The sequence below is a fragment of the Drosophila guanche genome, unplaced genomic scaffold (genome assembly GCF_900245975.1).
Source record: "Drosophila guanche unplaced genomic scaffold, DGUA_6, whole genome shotgun sequence".
NCBI classification, from domain to species: domain Eukaryota; kingdom Metazoa; phylum Arthropoda; class Insecta; order Diptera; family Drosophilidae; genus Drosophila; species Drosophila guanche.
The window spans coordinates 1,955,413-1,961,842 of NW_022995755.1; positions in this window are offsets into that span (position 1 = coordinate 1,955,413).

Here is a 6,430-nt window from a genome sequence, read left to right on the forward strand (position 1 = left end):
TTTAAAGATTTTGTTGGAATTTGTGATTTTTCGCATTCGTTTTTATTTTTGCACGTTTCGCTCTCGGCTCATGTGGAGCTTCCATTTCGCTTTTTGTTTTAGTTCGAAGCTCACACCGCCCCCCGCTTCAAGCTCTCTTGGGTGTGGGGCGTGACTGGATTTACGCGCTGTCCCGTTATGTCTGACGGTGTATTTTATATCCATGTGTGGGTCTGCTAGAGCTTCACCATAGCGCACGAAAAAAAAAACAGTGCCAAAAAGACTCTGTCCCGGCCCCGTCCCAGCTTTGAATCTTTAACACGCGCAATCAGCAACGCTACAAATTTTATATGACATTTTAAGTTGTTTTGCATTGCCACCCCCCCACTCCCGTGGCCCTATCACGCTTCGCCTCCGCCCGCTGCTGGGCGTCTGCCTTGATTTGCTTTCAGCAACGCGAATCCCCTTTGTGCATTCTTTCGCCTCGCATTCCTTTGTTCCATTTGCTCCGATTTCGCATTTCGCATTTGGCATTTCGCATTTGGTTTTTTGCAGTTTTTAGTTTGAACTTTTAACAGAAACTCAAATGCAGATTGCAGCCAGGCCTTAGCTGCACGGTCCTTGTTTCATTTCTATTGTTGCTTATTGCGCCAGCGTGTTGCATGTGGCAGATGCGGTGCCCAGGAGCAAGTACATACATTTAAATTTTATGCATGTACATTTGCAGATTCAATTAATTGGCGTATATATTTTGTCAGTGAGATAATTGGCAGTCTAATTGCGGAATCGTGTATCGGATTTAATTGATTTCAATTCCGGATTTATTCTAATTAATGTGCATACCTCAAGGGCGAACCTGGATCTGTTTGCAATCACTGAGGAGTACATACATACATTCATACATACATACATTTTACATTTTTTTTTCGAAGTTATTTAAATTGTTTTTGGAGTGGAATTATCTTATTTCAGAATAAGCTGAATAAAATAAAATTAAAGTTAATTTTAGTGTGGACTTAAGTGGATCCTTCGGTGGAGACTAATTGTAAGCTCTGCCTACGTTTATCTCTACAAATATTCCCCTTTATTTACACTCCAAATCAGCGACACATTTCTACAATTTTACTTGAGCTTTCGCCCAGTCTGTGTGTGTGTCGATGTGTGAGACATGTGTAAGCCTGTCCAGAGCGAGTTTCTCTGGTCGCTTAATTGAAAGTGGATTAGCGGCGAATTCGCTGAATTTTATGCTTCGGCACGTTGCCATTGCCCGTTGCCCTGTGACTGAGTCGCTCCTGGTTCTGCTGCTCTTATGTGGGTGTGTTTATCCTGCCCGCAAAATACATTGAAAATTAATTAAGCCACATGCTGAAACCATGTTAACAAGATGCTTAAAATAAAAAGATCTACTTGGAAAGACAAATACCCCGGGCCACGGGAGGTTAAAGCAAAAGTTTTCATCAGCCATTTGTAAAAGAAATTGTAAAGCCTGCCTGCTCCACCTCTAATGGGTTCAGCGAGAACCTTTTTATATTAAGGTGAATGCCAGGCGGGTGCGCAGGGATTTTTCTTTGCCTAACACTTGAGATTTTTCTTTTGGGCGCAACTTTATCAGACACCCAATTAAAAGGGCTTTATAACAATTAGAGCTAATAACACGCTTCAATTGCGCCAGCGGGCAGCCAGCCCCACAATACACAATCCACCAGATAGCAGCCAGCAGCCAGCAGCCAGCAGCCACTCCCACAATACAGCCGCCCACAAAGCAGCGCTAGTCGTTGGATTTTTATTGGGCATTTTTCGGTGGGGGATTTCCACTTTTATTTCTGTGGAAATTGCGGTCGCAATTAAAAGGCAAGACCACAGCAATTAGCAAATTGACAACTGGATTTGTTTATGCATTTCCATGGCTTAGGCAACGGCTGCGTTCATGTTACTTAAATAATTGAAATTATTATGGCAATTGTTTCGGCATTTAGCCGGAGTGCGGGGATAGGGACATGGCAGGCCAGGGCATCTGTAATCCGGGGTCTGAAGCCCCGCACTGCACTGGCAGCAACTCAAACAGAAAGCACGAAACAAATCTCTGAAAATTTGATAAATTAGTTGTAAAACTATAAAAGTTTTACCCTATTTTTGGGCATTGCCGAGGCATTGGATTGCATTCTCTGAGCGGCTTAGGCCAAAGTTTTTTGCAAATGCAAAATCCAATTTTTCGAATGAAAAGTCAAACAGGAATTTAACTTTTGATCCGTTTGGCTGCTGATGGCTGATGGCCACTCAGCAAACAGCAGTCGAGAGTCGGCACTCTGCCTTCCATTTCCTTCAATCCATACATGAGGCTGCTGCCATCGATAAGCATTTCAATTTTGTTGCCCATTTTCGGCAACTAATTTGCAATCATGAGCGTTTTTGTTAATTTTAATTTGATTATAGCACACAGCACACAGCAGTGCCACATTTCCATTTCCATTTCCATTTCCACTTCCATTTCCATTCGCAAAAATGATTATCATTAGAAGCGCATTAAAATAATATTTGTCGATTTGCGTTTGCATTTTCTGCCTGCCGCTCTGTCGTCGCATTTTATTTGCATTTCGGCTGGCGAAAATATATTCTCAATTCAAATCTAATTAACATTCGGCCCAAAAATGTCCGTAATAGCGCTGACGCTGATGGGGGAATTTGAATTTTAATGAGCTTCGATTGGCATTAATTGTTGCACGGGAAAAATCATTACCTAATGACAGACAGCCATGCGAATGATTTACACAGCGTGTAATTGAATCAACAAAAAAAACCAAACCGTGCATGGAAAGGTTCGATTTAAATCGAGGCTCATTATTGACAGAGTCGCTGCAGGATGATTCTGTATCGCTTTCAGCCCATAAGTGACAATGCAACAAGCGGAGCAGCAAGAGCGCAACAATGCCCAGGCTCGCACACAATACATCAGCAGGCAGCAAGCACACACACACACACACACAGACACTGGAGAGCATATGCATGTGCCGTTGCAAACACATGCTCAATTGAATCGAAATTGAATTTGCAATTCTATGCACCATGCAGCTAACGCCATTTTCTTTGCCATGCCGGGAAGCCCTCCCCCCCCGCCACTCTACGGCGCTCGCTTCCCAGTGTTCCACGCTTCCCACTGTTCCTCCGTTGCTCACAGCTCTTACCGCACTCTCTTTTTTCTCTGGGAGTGCTTTGGTTATTAAGAGAAGCTTTTTAGCTTTTTGGATTGTTTCAAACTTGTGTAAAATTATGTACATTATTCAATTATTTATCCTAAATTATGAGAATAATGAAATTAGCGGAAAAACTTCACTAAATATTTAGAAATTTAGTTTGAAATTCAGATATAGAAGGGCATCTCCGACTCGTCTATTTATTGTTCCAAAAATTTGTTGCGTACGTTTTTTTTTTCTAGACGGGCACTTGGCAGCCTTCTGTGCGCCTCTGTGCCGTTCGATTTGCCTTTGGTGCATTTTGTCCCGGTCTCAACTGGAGTCGTTTCGCCTCGAATGCGTATTTGTGTGTGTTTGCTTTCGCTTTTTTGCCGTATTTGCATTTCGTTATTGAGACTGAGACAAAGCTGCACACACACACACACACACACACACACACACACACACACACACACACAGACATGGAAAAAAAGGATCCTACTCCTCTGTGGGTCTGCTCGCCTGCTGCTGCATCCCATTCTATCCGCTGCTACATTCAATCATCAATGAGATTTTGCATTTTACACATTTCACTTTGCTTGTATCCCAAAAGATTCTGCTGCTGCTGCTCTTGCTGATTCCTTTGCCATTTGTTGCTGGCTGCCCTTTTGTTTGGTTTTGTGCCAGCCAGCTTGAAGCTCCTTTGAGCTGCACAGCTGAGTGCCCCTTGAGCTGCACCCGGGTGATGGTTCGCATAATTGTTGCCAGCACTTAGGTGTCGGTGTCTGTGTCAGTGTCGGTGTCGGTTTTGTTATCTGTCTTCCACCCCAGCCATGCATGGCAAATGTGTGCAACTGTCTTTGATTTATTGATTAATTGTCAAAGCGATTTTGCCGCTTGCTGGGCAACACACAAAAAAAAGGAATGCCTTGGACAAAATAATTAAAATGCAAATATGTCGAGAGTTTTTCCTCTATGGCTCTGATGGTACGAGTAAGTGCAAAAGTTGTGCATACGAAATGTGTTCTTTCTTTCATTTCATACCCAGGCTCAGGCCTCACTTACATTACTGCGGAAAACAGTCCCAGTCCCAGTCCCCCGATGCTCAGTCCCACACTCGCCATGATTTGTATGTCAGACGGAGTGCCGAATGGGCTGCACATGTTTGGCATGCCAAGCGCCACAAAGTATGCCACACTTTTGTTTGACTATTGAGGTAAAGTGTGTCGACACGGGCTGTGCTTTTTGGGCGAATGCAAATGGCATTTTTCGCAAGGACAAGCAGTCCAACACCACACACTGAAAGCCGAGCTCGAGAGAGCTGGAATAAACTTGCATGCAGCAAAAGTTTTGCTCATTACAAAAAGGAACAAGACGCAACAACAGCTCCAAGGCGAGCATTTTTCTCATTTTTGCCCTTATTAAATATTTAAAATGCCATTGCCAGTGGCAGTGGCAGTGGCAGTGGCAAGAAAACTTATCTAAGTTGCAATTACACCTGGTGGGGGGCAGGGGAGAGATTCGACGTGCCGGTTTGCAGTCCGCTTATAGATAGATACCCAAAAGATCGTGATGAGCACGGTGGGGCACCTTCATTGCCGTTTTCCATATGCAAATTATCTGAGCTGAGTGGCAGCAACTTTGTGGACCAAGGCCAACTCTCCCTCTCCCTCTCCCTCTCCCGCTCCTTGCCCATTGCTGTGAAATTTTTTAGCAAATTTGCAAAGGTTTCTGGAGCTCGAAGCGGAGTGAAGTTTCTTCCTTTTTTTACGTGCGCCGTCATAGTTTGTCAGCTACTTTGGCTGGCGGTTTATGCAGCTGCATAAATGTTACTTCTACTTACGTAAATTACAAAATAAAGTTATTACGAAAAGTAATTTAAGTTAAAAATATTTTTCGTGTGCCAGCCAAGTGTGCAGCCAACTGCACGGGGCGTGGGCGTGGGTGTGGCACGTCTGCCTGCGGTAGTGCAGCGCTGCCATAAAATCAGTTAACAAGTTGCACAGACTCCGCCTCAGCTATCTTTTGGCCTGGCTTAATTGCAACTTAAAGCTGTTGCAAATTTGCTTAAGCAAAAGTTGCAAAATGGCATTGCCGCAGGGCGGGCAAAGTGGGCGAAAAACAAAAACAGAGGCAGAGGTAAATCAATTTGCATTAAGCATTCACGGGCGAAATGGAAATGGAAAAGTGTGCACCTGGAGGGAGCGCAGGGCCCGGGCCTTTCGCTCATAAAGAATGCAAACTGTGGGTAAACCCGTAACGCAAAACTTTTCAGTTTGCTTTGATTGAGTGAAGCGGCAAGCCAACGTGACCAAAAGAGGAGGCCACTCACCGACTCTCGGCCACGCTTAATCAATGACCGAATGGACAAACAACAACAGCAGCAGGAGAGACATCAGACACAGGGACACACAGAAAGAGAGAGGGAGAGGCAACTGCAATCGCAATCATGGACACATTCAATGGGCGACAACAAAACTGTAAGCAATTGCAGGACCCCTATAATGGCATTGCCATTGCTCTCGTTGTTGTTGTTGTGGCAGCAGTTTGCTGGAAATCAAGTTGAAAGTTCCTGGCAACTTGAGGTGCAAGTGTCGTGTTTTTGTCAACGGGGGCCAACAGCAGCAATTTCCGGTTCCTCTATGTACCGTGTACCCCTCCCCTCCCCCCACCCACGTTACCATTTGATGAAAAAACGAGCCAACGAGTCAACGAGTATAAAAGTTTAGATTACAAATTCACATACGTAACAGCAGCCGTATACAACACACACACCCACCTGTAACCCCTTCCCACACTCCATCCCGCATACGTACACTGGTTAGCAGTTGATTTACTGCCTTGCCGCTGCTGTTGTTGTTGCTGCTACGTTTTTGGGTTTTCCTTTACTTGCCCTTCGCCATGCTTCTTTTTCGGCCAGTGCTCAGTGTTTATTTCGCGAGGGTATATTCGGTTTGAGCAGAAGCATAGACTAGGAGCTGAAGCTAGTGGATACAAAAATTATAGCCCCATCATTAGTTTCTCGGCTATAGGGTAGTCCGATCCGCAGACAACGCAAAAATGAGCAAATGCACTCACGACAGCAGCACGCAAAGCAAGAACGTTGGAGAGCGAATTTAGAAGAGAGCGCAAAGCAGATCGCTGAGAGAGATGGCCAGAGAGCTTTCAATCATATTCAGTGATAATAGCTCCGCTTAGAGGGTATTTTACAGCTCAAATACTCTCTCCCGCTCTTTTTGTGTTCTTTTTTTTTTTGTCCTGGCCTGGGTAGCCTGGTGCAT